At 46.3% G+C, this 15,211-nt stretch overlaps 1 protein-coding gene across 1 annotated transcript in view; it reads right to left on the bottom strand.

Moving 5' to 3' along the window:
- HS6ST1 (heparan sulfate 6-O-sulfotransferase 1) overlaps nucleotides 1-15,211 on the bottom strand; it is a 274,064-nt gene that overhangs the window by 115,011 nt on the left and 143,842 nt on the right. The gene's annotated exons all lie outside the window — the stretch shown is intronic.

Raw genomic sequence — 15,211 nt, 5'->3', positions numbered from 1 at the left:
AGCTCAGATTATTAGCTGGGGAAGAGAGGAGAGAAAGGTTGAGGAACAGAGAGGTGTGGTTTTGCCCTGGGGAAGAGAAGAAAAATGAGAACGGACAACACAGGGACTGCCCTGATCTTGTTGCAACATACCAGACGATTATGGGCTAGCAGATTTGCAGTTCAGCATCACGGCCTGTCTTAAAAGAGAGTGTTGCTCTAGGTCAACTAGAAATAAACAGAATGCGACTGAAAGGGACGATGCTGTGCAATCTAGCTACTCACACACAGAATGGTTACGCCTTGCAATGTTGCTCACTACAATGCCAGTCATAGGCTTGAAAGCATGCCAAAGACTTTTTATATTATGTTTAACAATTATTGTGATTTCAGTAGAACCTAGAAACTCCAACTGAGATCAGGCCCCACTGTGCTAGCCACTGTACACAGTAAGAGACAGTCCCTCTCCCATAAAGCTTTCATTCTAATTAGACAAGACAGACAAAGGGTGGGAGGGGAAACTGAGGCACAGAAGTGAAGTGATTCCCCAAGGTCACTCAGCAGGTCAGTGGCAGAGCAAGGAATAGGACTCCTGTCTCTTGAGTGCCAGTCCTTTTCTCTATCCACAGATCACACCACCTCCCCTGAATTTATTTTTATTTTACAGATGAAGAAGCAATATAAAGAATATATATACACATAAAGAAGGGAAAATTCTCCATCTGTCAATGCCCATACTTACTTTTTTCCTCACTTTACAACCTGTCAATGGTTGTGTGTTTAGGGCAGTAATTTAGATAATGCTGAAAATTAAAAGTCAGTGTTACCAGAGGCACTAATTTCATTTTAATTTATTGCATTATTTAATGAATCATTTCCACTCTTTCCAGCACCCTTCCCTGTGAGCATCCCAGAGTGTTTCACTCCAACAAAAATGCCAGACAGAATCAAATGTAATTTCAAACAAGGCATTGCTATGCATTACAAACTTACAAGAATGATTCAGCCAGCAGAGTATGGAGTCACCTAGTTACCGGATGATTCTTTACCAGTAGCAGATCAGTGTAGGCTCATCTCAGGTACCTAGGGCTGCCCCCTACACTACACTGCTGGAAAGCAATACTAGGTGAGCACTGCCTTGTGCTGCAAATTGCCGGGGGACAGCAAGCCTTGATTCACAGTCTGTAGGGAGAGGGACATTAACAGCTGGAGGCTTGCGACCTAAAGCAGCACCCTTGAGCAAACCATGGAGAGTGAAAAAGTGAAGTGAAACCTGTAACTGTGACAACTACTTTTCTGACTAACACCAGGGATTGAACCGGAGACCTCCAGAGCAGAAAGCAGGAATCTGTCTATAGCTTGAGATAAAGAGCTCAGATCTGGAGCAGGGGCAGGCAAACTTTTTGGCCTGAGAGCCACATCGGGTTTCATACATTGTATGGAGGGCCGGTTACGGGAGGGGGGGTCGTGGGCCAGCCCCCACCTCCTATCTGCCCCCCCCCCCAACTCCTGCACATCCAACTCCCCCTGTGCCCTGATGGCCCCCCGGGACCCCTGTCCCATCCATACATCCCCGCTCCCTGACTGCCTCTGGACTCCTACCACCCCATCCAACCCCTCCTCTCATTCCTTATGGCCCCCAGGACTCCTGCCCCATCCAACCACCCCTTCTCCCTGTCCCCTGACTTCCCCGGGAACTCCTGTCCCCTGAGTGCCCCCGCCCCACCCATCCAACCCCCTCTCCTTCCTGACTACCCACCCCTGGAACCCCTGCCCCCATTCAACCCCCTGTTCCCACCCCAACCCCTATCCACACCTTTGCCCCCTAACTACCACCCCAAACTTCCCAGCCCTCTATCCAAGCCCCCCTGCTCCCTGCCCCTTTACTGCACTACCTGGAGCACCGGCGGCTGGCGGCACTTCAGCTGCATGGCCCAGCTGGAGCCGGGCCACGCCGCCAGCACCAGTGCGCAGCACAGAGCACTAGGTCAGGTGGGCTCTGCAGCTGCGCTGCCCCAGAAACTCACAGCCCCGTTGGCCAGAGCACTGCGCTGGAGGCAGAGCGAACTGAGGCTGCGGGGGGAGGGGGAACAGAAGGAAGGAGCTCGGGGTAGCCTCCCGGGCCAGGAGCTTGGGGGACGGACAGGATGGTCCCGCAGGCCAGATGTAGCCCACGGGCCATAGTTTGCCCACCTCTGCTCTGGAGGCAGGGGCTGTAAAAGACTCATATCTCCTGTGGATCAGGCACAGAAGGGGACGAACAACACACACTGCCCAGGGGGTGACACTGGCAGTTGAGCTAAAAGAGAACAGAGGGTGGGTACAGTTGCCATAACTTCTCATTGGGTGCAGAAATAGAAGGCTGGGCAGATGACAAACCTCATGACTACAGGTTTGGGAAAATTAAATGATTTTTTTCAGCATAAACAAGGCAAAATTTGATGCAGAAACACTGCGATGTAGGGTTTGTTGGGTTTTTTTGCCCAAAGCCTTGTGGTTTCTGAGCATTTCAATGCAAAGATTTCTTTTTTATTATTTTGAGAAGTATGGATAATTAATGGAACTTGGATTGAAATAACTTGCCCACACCAGAAATCTGAACTTCTGTGCAACCTGGACAGAAAGCATTTCAAATATGAAAGCCAGGCTAATTGGAACCATACTGCCACAGGCAAAGCTCTCCAGCTCTTCCTCCTGCCCCTAAAGGCACTAGGAACCCCCTTTCCCTCCTGGACCATTCCTGGAAGGCATGGCTGTTAATCTGTCTCAATAGCCAGCTCCCTAAACTCAGGACATACAGACTCTGCCTGTAATGGGGATCCAATTATTCCTCAAAGCTACACGCTGGGATTTTGAGATGTGGCGTGATGACTCTAACCCCATAATGAAGAGTTACTACTGTCTTGCATGTATTTCATGCTTTGAATCTATTTGCGTTTTTTAGCTGCTGGCCCCATTAAGAGGGACACTGTTCTCAATTAAAACCAGCACATTGCTTCCCCAAGTTTAATTAGGAGCAGGGCTGTTCATTCTGGCACCAGCAGTATTTTGTTTTCAATTAATTGGCTTACCAGGCAACAGATGCCAGTGCCTTCTTTTCTCCTCTCCTCACTCTCCTGAGCACCCTATCACCACCTTCAAAACCTCTGAGAATGATTTTAAAGGGAGCACTTTCAGTAGCTGTTATTGGAAGGGTAAACAAAACTGCTCTCTCTGTTGCAATGCAGACAGAACCCACAGAAAATTTCTGTCCTCTCTATATGATAGCATGGATAACAAAAGCTGAGAAAGAGGATGAAAAGTGAATGAAATAACAGTTTGAAGCAGCATGGGCTTGTATCTCTATTTTAGTCTTGCCTTGAAATGCAAGAGGAAAGAATGGGGGGGGGGGGATGTGGGGGTGGAGAGAAATGGCTGCTAGTTACTTTTCTTAATGAAAAATCATGCATCATATTTCAGACTTTCCTACAAGCATTCCATTAATCCAAGGCGTTGTCCCTCCAGGTCCCGGATTTCAGTTGACCCTTGTTGCTGTGTGTGTGTGTGTGGACTTCTAACAAAGATTGTTGTGGGGGCTGGATGCACTCCTCCCAGTCAGCTGGCAAAACACACAGATCGCCCACAACTGTGCTGTTCCATCAGCAAACTTTTGTCCGATTGCTGCCTTTGGATTCCCTCTCCCCTTTACAGCTGTCTCCTACTGCTAGTTCAAGCATTCCCAGTCAGACAGCCTCAGCCCCTTCTGTACTGCAAAGCCTCCATGATATGCTACTCACTGCCCCAAAAACCTTCTCCATTCTTCAGTGCAGCCTACCTCTAAATGCTTCTACTCCTGCCAGGAGCTCTCTTTGCACCAGCTTCCCATTCTCCTGCCTCAGGCATCCCACTGCCACTGGGCAGTGAAAGCCTCCCTTGTTTAGCAACTGTGAAGTGTGACATGGCTTCCAGGCTTAATGCAGAGGTGTTAACTGCTGAAGCTTAAAAACAAGAGACTGACACTTATTTTGTCTCATAAAGTAGTACCTAGTCATAGCCCTTACATGGTATTGGCAGATGAAAACATAACCCTCCATGAAATACCCTATTCTATTAGGTTGAGCAAGCAGTTGGTGTGAGGGGGAATGGGAACAGTTTGATATACTGAAGTTTAATCCTTCCTTCTGACTACTTTACCAGTGGGGATGCTTCTCACTTCTACCTATCAGTCCCCACACAACTTACCTTCACTCCCTACTTAGAACACTCTTGTTTCAGCCAGGAGGCCTATACAGTCAGATTCCTAACTTTAAAGAAGTGTTAAACAGGAGACGAGAAAAATAGGAGGGGGCAACTGGAAGGAAAAAAGTGTGCTCACTTTCACTAGTCAAATCCTTGCTTATGCTGCATCCTACCCCCCCAGTCCCTTTGCTTCATGATCTATTTTCATATACTTGCCCATTGCAATGGAATCTGAATATTGCCCATATAGAACAACTAGGGCCCTACCAAATTCACAGCCCATTTTGGTCTATTTCATGGGCATAGGATTTTTAAAATAGTAAATTTCATGATTTCAGATATTTAAATTGGAAATTTCACGTGTTGGTAACTGTAGGGGTCCTGACCCAGCTCTGAAGGCAGCAGCACATTAGTAAGGTGGCATAGTATGGTATTGCTACCCTTACTTCTGCACTGCTGCTCGTGGGGCACTGCCTTCAGAATGGGGTGCCTGGCCAGCAGCCACAAATCTCCAGCCACCCAGCTCTGAAGGCAGCAGTGCGGAAGTAAGGGTAGCAATACCACACCCCCTCTACAATAACCTCACAACCCCCCCTACACACACTTTTGGTTTGGGACCCCCAGTTTGAGAAAGGCTGGTCTCCCCAGTGAAATCTGGTCTTCTGTGTACTTTTACCCTATACTACACAGATTTCATGGGGGGGTGGAGGGGGACCAGATTTCATTGTTCGTGATGCATTTTTCATGGCTGTTAATTTGGAAGGGCCTTAAGAATGACTGATCCTGTCTACATATTCATCTGTAAAACACCTAGCAGAGAACATTTTCCTAAAATACAGCTAAGAGACCATTTATAAAAGACTCCTATCACTCCCCCTTATTGGATCCCTGGTGTGCCCAACGACTCTCAAAAGGATTCTGCCTCTATGTCATACCATGCCCTAACTCCCATAATCATGGCAGATTATCTCCACAGCACTGGCACCCCGACAGCCTAGGGAGAGCTTCCAAAGACACCAAGCTTCAAAGATATTTCAATTTATCTATAATACTGAGACATACTGATGTACAACGGATCAGCTGATCTGATAAGTGCTATAATTCTTACACGAGAGAATAAGCTACTCCTGCAACACCCAAAGTGTCTTTTTATTTAGGATTCTCTTTTAACAACCTTAAAATTTTTACAGAAAGCCATTTTTAAACCTTAAATTCAAGGGGAGTGGTTATGAAAGGTGCTGGATTGATAGCTCTGTAGGCTAAAGTCCCCTGTTAGGACAGATTCAGCGAAGACTACAGCAGCAGCAGATGTCTTCAAAATGCCCCAAAGTGCTTTGATGACATCTGCCAGGGGCCATCATTCAAATAAGATTACCACAGTCACCATTTTCAGTTAAGGCTCGTTGTTGGCATCTTTGCTGAGATTAAAGCCCTGCTAGAGGGGTAGCATCTGAACGCCTCAGAGCCCCTCATAGTTACACCCTGCACAGACGTAACAAAAGCCTGCCCCTGCCCCACAGAGCTTCAAGTCTAAATAAATGCATTTAAACACAGTTGTGAAGCACGAGACTTAACTACACCTCAAAAAAACCTGTGCTGGGGGAGTTGGTTACCACACACCTTTCCCCAACATGGTTAAAGCAGCGCTGTGTCTTATGGAATACAAACTGGGACTATTACCACGCTTCAAACCTGTCCCAGAACCATGTTGCAGCCTTGGACAGACCAGGGCTGAAGCATATTTCAGAGACATGATTAAACTCCAGTTAGGGTCCCAATTCCAGGCTCTGAGATGTAACTGCATTTTAGCCCTCTCGGGGGACAACGGTGACTTAAGAGTCATGAGGTCAAAGGCTGTTTTTACAATATAGACAGACTGACAGTTGGCAGGAAGAAAACATATAATAACTATATTAAGGAACCATGGGTAAAAATGCAGTGCCTTAAAAAACCCCACTCACAATCACATTTCAAAACTATGTTTAAACTTGGCCATTTTTTGGAATGAAACTGAGGCCTGAGGAGGTCATTAATCCCAAATGTGGTGGTTGACTTTGGGATGTGGACACCTGTCTCCTATGAATTGGCTTTAAAATCACTCACCAAATTTCAGACATCCTATGAAACAGCTGTCAGATGATGACTCTCAGTTATTTCCAACTCCAGCCAGCTTTAACTGGTGACAGGGATGAGAATGACCCCATAGCCTACTACTCATCATCATAGGGTTGCCATGGGTCCGGTTTTCAACTGGAATGTCCGGTCAAAAAGGGACCCTGGTGGCTCCGGTCAGCACCATTGACCGGGCCATTAAAAGTCCAGTTGGTGGGGCTGGCAGGCTCCCTACCAGGTTCCATGCAGCTCCCAGAAGCAGAGACACGTCCCTTTGGCTTTAAGCCATAAGGGTGGCCAGAGGGGCTCCACGCGCTGCCCCTGCCCCATGTGCCAGATCCACAGCTCCCATTGGCCAGGAACATGTCGCTGCTTCCAGGGAGCCTCCCGATGTAAGCACTGCCCAGAGCCTACTCCCTGCACTTCCTCCCATACTCCAACCCCCTGCCCCAGCTTGGAGACCCATCCTGCACCAAAACTCCCTCCCGGAGTCCACACCCCCTCACATACCCCAACCCTCTGCCCCAACCTGGAACCCCCTCCCGCACCATGAACCCCTCACTTCTGATCCCACCCTGGAACCCACAACCCCAGCCCAGAGCCCATATCTCCTCCCACATCTCAACCCCCTGCTTCAGCCTGGAGCCCCCTCTCACACTCCGAAACCCTCAGCTCCACTCCGAAGTCTGGAGCCCTCTCCTGCACCCCAAACCCCTCATCCCAGGACCACCCCAGAGCCGGCATCCCAAACTCTGCCCCAGCCCAGAGCCCCCTCTTGCACCCTGAACCTCTCAGTTCTGGCCCCACCCCTCATCCCCTCCTGCACCCCAACCCCCTGCCCCAGCCTAGTGAAAATGAGTGAGTGAGGGTGGGGGAGAGTGAGTGACAGAGGGAAGGGGTGATGGAATGAGCATGTGTGGAGATTGGGGAAGGGGCAGGGCAGGGTGTTCGGTTTTGTGCGATTAGAAAGTTGGCAACCTTACATCGCCATCTGGCTGGTCCTCACTGTTCAACTCCCCTCGACAATTTTTACCATATAGACTTCGTTTCTGAACACTGTATTACAGAGGGACTTGAACTGCCCCCTCATATCAGCACCACCCAAATCATTAACCTCTACACTCATTGCTTTTTGGTATAACAAAAGTAACTTGCCTTTCCATTAAGCAGCTGGATCAGCTCAGGCTTAGGCATGACTGTCCTTAATTAATTTGATATAATTCAATTTAATTTAGAAAAACATAAGTAGCCCAAGGGAAAATCCCTTTACTGTGCCTATAACTGAAAGTTGTTCCAATTCAAATATAATCTTTCATGGAAATTGTGAATGTGAAAGATAGAGTCATATAAAGAGCTAGTTTAGAATGGAAATATTACACAATAGCAGCTGACAACAGTAAACCAAGAATGGGAGTGAGGGGTGGGGAGATGAACAGTGATACAATTGGCAAGATTCACCCCTAGTTTTAGAGAGAGATGAATTCCTAACATCAAGAGCTGGTCTTTGGAAAATAAAAGGAAACTGAGACAGTTAAAGCTCAGAAGGTAATGTTAGTATCAGAACTACACCCTTTGTCTATTCAACTGTATTAAAGTACAGAAAGAAAAGTAAATGGCGGGATGCAACAACTAACCAGGGAGAGAAAATCACCTCTCTGTGCAGAGTGAGACAAGAAAGTGACAGAACCAGAAACTGTAAGAATAGAACGATATTATAACTGTATTCAAAAGCAATTGCCTAGGGCAGTTCTGCAAGATAAATTGGTTCTGCTGCCTATTGTGGGCAGGGAAATTATTATTATTTTGAAACAACAAAGCTAGCATACTCTAAATTCCCCATCTAGCATGTCTACAAGTTTGAGAACATCGCTGTAACTTTCCAATTATGTTAAGTGTGGAACACAAACCATGTTACAATTGTACTTGGTAGTAACCGCATTTTAAAAGTGTTTCAAACATGATTACAAGCAATAGTGCGGAAAGGGCCAAAGAGACCCCAGTGCATTCTAAGTAGGCATCTGCTGAGGTTAAGGATAAATTCTCGTTAGCTTATAGAGCATTACTTTTGCTTTATGAGACCAAGAAACGATGAAAACTATAGGGGGAGACTGTTGTCTTTCACCCTCACTAGCAGCACAGATTGGGGAAATGCTGGCCACTGTGGCCAACCACCATTTTTCACAGAGGCTGGGCCTGTTGGGCTCTCAGGTTGGTGCACAATCCTAACCTAATCCTGCCAGTCATATTGACTAAAATCCAGTGACATGAGAAGTGGACCTCTTCCCTTCCTTTTCTCTATTCCACTATCCACAGATCACATGAATTATGCAGATACAAGAAGTTAATTTATTTTTCAGGATGAAATAGCAGTGCTAGTAGCTTTTAGTTTATCCTCTAGGGGGTAATGGATATCATAGCAACAAAGCAACTCCATGGCAAATTGCATACAGATTTAAAAAAGGACATCAGCTAAAAATACCACAACTTCTTTTATTTTAACCTACAGTTACAACAACTGCTTAGGATTGCTGTAAGTGAAAGAGCAGAAGGAAACAAAGATTTTTTCTGTATTTTCTCTGATTTGTTTATTTTGGGTGAAATTCACCAGCGTACTGATGCCCATTAGCACAAGGCCAATCCATTAATGAAGTCCCACTTACACCCTACTGAGAGGATTAGACAGACAAGGTGTATGAGGTAATATCTTTTATTGGGCCAACTTGGTGAGAGAGAGAAGCTTTCAAGCGACACAGAGCTCTTCTTCAGTTCTGGGAAAGGCACTCAGTCCAGGTCTACACTACAGACATATTGGTATAACTCCGGTCGCTCAGGCTGTGGATTGCTCACACTCCTGAGCGACATAGGGATACCAACCTAACTCCTGGTGTAGACAGCACTGTGTCAGCGGAAAAGCGTCTCCTGTCAACATAGCTGCCACCTCTTGAGGAGGTGGATTAACTATGCCGATAGGAGCAGCTCTCTCATCAGCATGGGAATGTCTTCACTTAAGCCCTGTAAGCTGCGCTGATACAGCGTTTTAAGTGCAGACTTGCCCTCAGAGTGTCACAGCTAAGTACAAAACTGAACAGAGAGTTTAGCATAAGTAGTTAGCGCACATTCTAACAGAACATTCAAGGTGAAATGGCCATTAACAACTCTGCAATCATAGAACAAAAAGGGGGATCAGTGGGTTGCAGATTATCGTAATAAGCCGTAAATCCAATGTCTTTATTAAGACCATGATTTTTAGTGTCTAGCAAAAAGTTATGAATTCAAGCTCCCAGGCTCGTCTTTTGAAAGTGTTGTGCAGGTTTCCATTAAGGATGAGGACTGAAAGATTAGACAGAGTGACCGCTTTGTGAAAAAAGTGTTCACTCACAGGTGATGTGATGTTTTTGTCTTATTTTCCTGTGTGAGTTCATTCGAAAGTGCAGTGATTGTCTGGTTTCATCCACATAGCTATTACGGGGGCATTCAGTGCACCGAATGAAGTACACCACATGTGAAAAGCATGTGGAGAACTCATGGATCTTGAAAGCTGTGCTGATCATTGTAGCAGCAGAGATATGTCTGCAGGTTTTGCATCTGTTGTTCTGGCAGGGCTTGGTGTTGCTTTGGTGTTGCTGCATCCTGGTCTGTGGGGAACTTACTTCTGATGAAATTTCTTTCAGGGCGGGGTCCCCACTGAATATGGGTTATAGTTGTTTAATCATACCTTGTACGGGCTCCAGGGTGGGGTGGTAGCTGACAAGTAGGGGTGTGTGGCCGGAGGGGGCTTTATTTCAGTATTGAAGCAAGTTCTCTCGGGGTATTTGGGTAGCCCGTTCCATGATGTCATCTATTTCTCTGGTGGAGTGTCCTTGTTTGGTGAAAGTGGTTTTGAGTGTGTTAAGGTGCATATCCCAGGCTCTCTCCTTGGAGCATATTCTGTGGTACCTGAATGCCTGGCTGTAGATAACAGACTGATTGGTGTTTTTTGGGGTGGTTCCTGGACCTATGAAGGTGATCCAGCTGTGACATTATGAGTATCTTTCCCAGACTTGAAAAATAGCTCTGTCTAGCTTAAAAACTTGTGTCTCTCACCAAAAGAAGTTGGTCCAATAAAAGACATCACCTCACCCATCTTGCCTCGCTATTACCCTAGACCGACATGACTACACCTACACTGCATACTACCGAGAGAATGTAAGTGTAAGTTAGGCGGTGCACAGGCCTTTTGCGGAGCCTCTGCACAAGGCTGATTTTTAATGTCTCACCTGGGCAGCTCTTTGTGCACAGTCAGTTTCCTTTGTTTGTGCAGGTCTTTCACACAACAACAAGTGAGAGAAAAAAGTTGGTTTGAAACAGGAAATGGACTGCAAAACTGCAAACGCTGGCAGAGAGAGAGAGGTAGTACTTGAAACCTGTTTTTAAAACACTGTTTTTGAAGCTGACTAAATTCCGCATTGGCAGTGTCTCAAGGTGAAGAGTGAGGAGCTTAGGGATTTTGATGAGCTCAAAATGTCCCAAATCAAGTTAATAAAAATCACTTTCCCTATTGTCATTTTAATCTTAATGACAACAGGTCAGCACAATTTCCAAGCTAAAGGACCTTCTGGGATTGAATACTCGTATGTTGCACAAATGTGGAAATTTAAAACAAGGCCCTTGTATTCAGTGAAACATCCCCTCGTGATACTGGACTTATTATTTAGGGGAAAACACCCACAAAAAACAAGGTCTCTCAAATTTTCTATTTAGGACTAACTACATCTGAGGAGAGGAAAAGGCATCACCTGTATGTTCTAAATTGTTACTAATCATGCCATTGTTTATCAGATGCTAAACATCCTTCTCTGGGAGACTTTGCTGCTCTCCTGCTGTGGAGTCTTTGTAATAACACAGAAATACAGCCAAGTAAATTCCCTTACCAGGAACACACTATGCATCCTGTTGTTACACTGGGGAAATGCATTTTGCAGCTGACTCATACCACATACTGTGTGATAGTAAGGGACAGGCCAAACATAGGCGGGCGTTGTGGGGATCTGTGGCTGGCGGGGGGGGTGGTGGTGAGAGTGAGTGAGTGAGTGAGTGAGTGTGTGAGAAATACCATGTTCCTGTTGTTTCTATCAATTTCAAATGTCCACATGATGTCAGGAGGATTGTAAATGTCCAGCCAGGATTCAAATGTCCAGATCCAGGTTCCACGAGGACCAGAAAGTTCCAACAAGGTTCTGAACTCATTACTCAGACAATGATGAGCATAATGGTGAGTGATCACAGGAGCAGCCTTTCAAACCTATCTCCCAGGTGCAAAACTCTCATTTGCCACTTTAAACACATTCTAACAGAGGTATTTAAGAGCACCTGACATCTCACAGAAAACATGGAAAGATATGATCTATACACTGTTTAGATTAAGTAAGTTCTAAAGAGAATGTGCTTCAGTATACTGTCTTCCTGCTGTACAATGAATGACATCAGCATGAACCTACTGTGACAGGTTGGATCACAAAACCGCACCAGGAGCTGCCATCCGATGTTCCAAGACTACTTTTACCCCTTCTTTCCCTGCCAGCTCAGGACTCCAGCACGCTGTCTGGCTGAGCCAGATACACCGTCTGCTCCACACAGACCCAGGGTCTGAATTACTTGCCCCAAAGATGCAGGTTTACCTGAAAGCAGCTAACAGAAGCATCCCCATCTTTTAACACTCAGATGCCCAATGCCCAATGGTGTCTAAACCCAAATAAATCTGTTTTACCCTGTATAAAGCTTATACAGGATAAACTCATAAATTGTTTGCCCTCTATAACACTGATAGAGAGATATGCATAGTTGTTTGCTCCCCCAGGTATTAATACATACTCTGAGTTAATTAAGAAGTAAAAAAAGTGATTTTACTAAATACAGAAAGTAGGATTTAAATGGTTCCAAATAGTAACAGACAGAACCAAGTAAGTCACCAAGTAAAATAAAATGCACAAATCTATGTCTAATCAAACTGAATACAGATAATCTCATCCTCAGAGATGCTTCAGCAAGTTTTTCCGCAGACTGGACACCTTCCAGACCTGGGCACAATTCTTTTCCCTGGTACAGCTCTTCTTCCAGCTCAGGTGGTAGCTAGGGGATTCTTCATGATGGCTCCTCCTCAGGGGTGAAAGTAACTCACAGGACTTACCGATTTACCAGTACGGCCAGAGTTGGGAGGGGGTCATCCGGAAGAGACGTGGCCTCAACCAGAAGAGGTGGGGCCTCAAGATTTAAAGGTCCTGGGGCACCAGCTGTGGCTGGGAGTCCCAGGGCCTTTAAATCACCCAGTGGGCTCCTAGCTGCAGAGGTGGCTGGGAGCCCCTGGCGCGAATTCCGGCCCTTTAAATGCCGCAGCTCCGGGCCCTTTAAATGCCGGCCCCAGCCTGGCTGCTGGAGCTGCGGGTCGAGGCCGGGACTTAAAGGGCTCCTCCGGGCGTCCTGCCGCAGCGGGGAGCTTGTAGTAGCCCTTTAAATGCCGGCCCCAGCCCGCCCGCTGGAGCTGGCTGGGGCCGGGATTTAAAGGGCTTGGGGCTCACCGCAGAGCCCTTTAAATCCCTGCCACAGAAGCTGATGTGGTCACGCACAGTGTACTGGCTCTTGCCAGTATGCCGTACTGGACCGGACTACTTTCATCTCTGCTCCTCCTCCTTTGTTCTGTTCCACTCCTTTACATATCTTTTGCATAAGGCGGGAATCCTTTGTCCCTCTCTGGGTTCCCATCCCCTCCTTCTCAATGGAAAGACACCAGGTTAAAGATGGATTCCAGTTCAGGTGACATGATCACATGTCACTGCAAGACTTCATTGCCCACTTGCACACATATATAGAGGAAGACTTACAGGTCAACACAACCATCTGCAGACAATTGTCCTGGTTAAAGGGAGTCATTAAGATTCCAAACCACCATTAACGGCCCACACTTTGCATAATAGGCCCTCAGAGTTATATTTCATATTTCTAGTTTCAGATATAAGAGTGATACTTTTATACAAATAGGATGATCACACTCAGTAGATTATAAGCTTTGTACTGATACCTTACGTGAGATCTTTTGCATGAAGCATATTCCAGTTACATTATATTCACTCATTAGCATATTTTTTATAAAATCATATAGACTGCAACATCACACCTACAATAACTGAAAAGCTCATCTGCTTAATTCCTCAGCTAAAGTCAGAATTCTCCATTAGATCAGAATACGTTTCTGTGTCAACCAACTGTGATGTCAAACAGATTATGTCATCATATAAGAAATAAGCATCCAAGGCTAATGAACAGAATTTATAAATCTGCTCTTAATAGATGCCCCTATGTAGTACAAAAACAACCACTGCCACCCAAAACAGAAATGTGTGTGCCCATATGTAATAAAAAACACAGTAAATCTGACATATCATCATATACATTAATTTAGAGAGGACCAAATTTACAGGGACAAAACTACAGGAGATCTTGGGTGCCAAGGACTTTTGAAAATCTGACCCAGGTTTAAAAAAATTACTCTTTAAGATGTGTGTATGTCTTTAAGGATCATACATTCACACACTTAAATAGCACTCAAACTATTAGTAAAAAAAAAATCATACCGCCCAATTAATACTGATGTATCCCTCTAATAGTGCATAGAGGAAGAATAAAATATGCACTCATACTTATCATGGCCCTTACAAGTCACACATATATGCTGTAACAGGATGATACACACCTGAGGCTTATTAGTAACTGCCTCTGGCTGCAGTTTGGGAGATTGCAAGATTTGAACTTGCTAGGTTCAAAGTCAGACCAGCCAGCTGTCAATCTACATTTCCTCATGCGAGCTTTGTAGTGCTTTCCTCTCAGCATTTTGGAAGACTGCTCTAGTTATTATAGCAATACATAACAACCTCTTTCCCCCCATTTTACACTGCTTTTAAATGTGGACAGTACTAAGGCTTGGTCTACACTACGAGTTTAGGTCAAATTTAGCAGCGTTAGATCGATTTTACCCTGCACCCATCCACACGATGCAGCCATTTCTGTCGATTTAAAGGGCTCTTAACATCAATTTCGGTACTCCTACCCAACAAGGGGATTAGCGCTGAAAGCGACCTCCTTGCTGGGTCAAATCTGGGGTAGTGTGGACGCAATTCAACAGTATTGGCCTCCAGAACCACTGGCGACAATGTTTTTGCCCCATTAGGCATTGGGAGCGCAACCCAGAATTCATATGGGTTTGTGGAGACTGAGGGATAGCTACCCACAGTGCAACACTCCGAAAGTCAACGCTAGCCTTGGTACTGTGGACACACACCACTGACTTAATGTGCTTAGTGGGGACACACACAAACGACAGTATCAAATCAATTTCTAAAAAACCGACTTCTATTAAATCGAACTAATTTCGTAGTGCAGACATAGGCGGCAGGTATATATGTTTGCGGTGCTCGAGCACCAGGAATATTCAGGGCTGGGGGCCCTGCTCCAGCAATATTTGGAGCTGGGTCTCTCCCTTGGCCCTGCCTGGATCGGACCCCGACCCCCCCGGGTCTCCCTCCCCACCGCGCCGCGTCCCTGCCTGACAGAAAGCAGCGCAGTGCCTCTCCCCTGCCTGCTTGTGCCACCGGAGTAGAACGTTTCCCAGTAGAACTGCTGTCTGCTGCCCCAGGGTCCTAGTGCCTGCCATCCAATAATGGCAGGGAAGGCTGCCCTTACCCTGTCCTTCCGCCCTAGCCCTGAGCCTCTCCAACACCCCAAACCCCTCATCCCCAGTCAGAGCCCTCATCCCCCGCACCCTAATCCTCTGCCCCAGCCCTGAGGCCCCCCCGCAGCATGAACTCTTCATCCCCAGCCAAAGCCCTCATCCCCCTGCACCCTGATCCTCTGCCCCAGCCAGAGCCCTCATC

Source organism: Chelonoidis abingdonii, chromosome 8 (assembly GCF_003597395.2).
Source record: "Chelonoidis abingdonii isolate Lonesome George chromosome 8, CheloAbing_2.0, whole genome shotgun sequence".
NCBI lineage: Eukaryota > Metazoa > Chordata > Testudines > Testudinidae > Chelonoidis > Chelonoidis abingdonii.
Note: the sequence above shows the minus strand (reverse complement) of the source record. Positions and strands in the feature narration are given on the sequence as shown.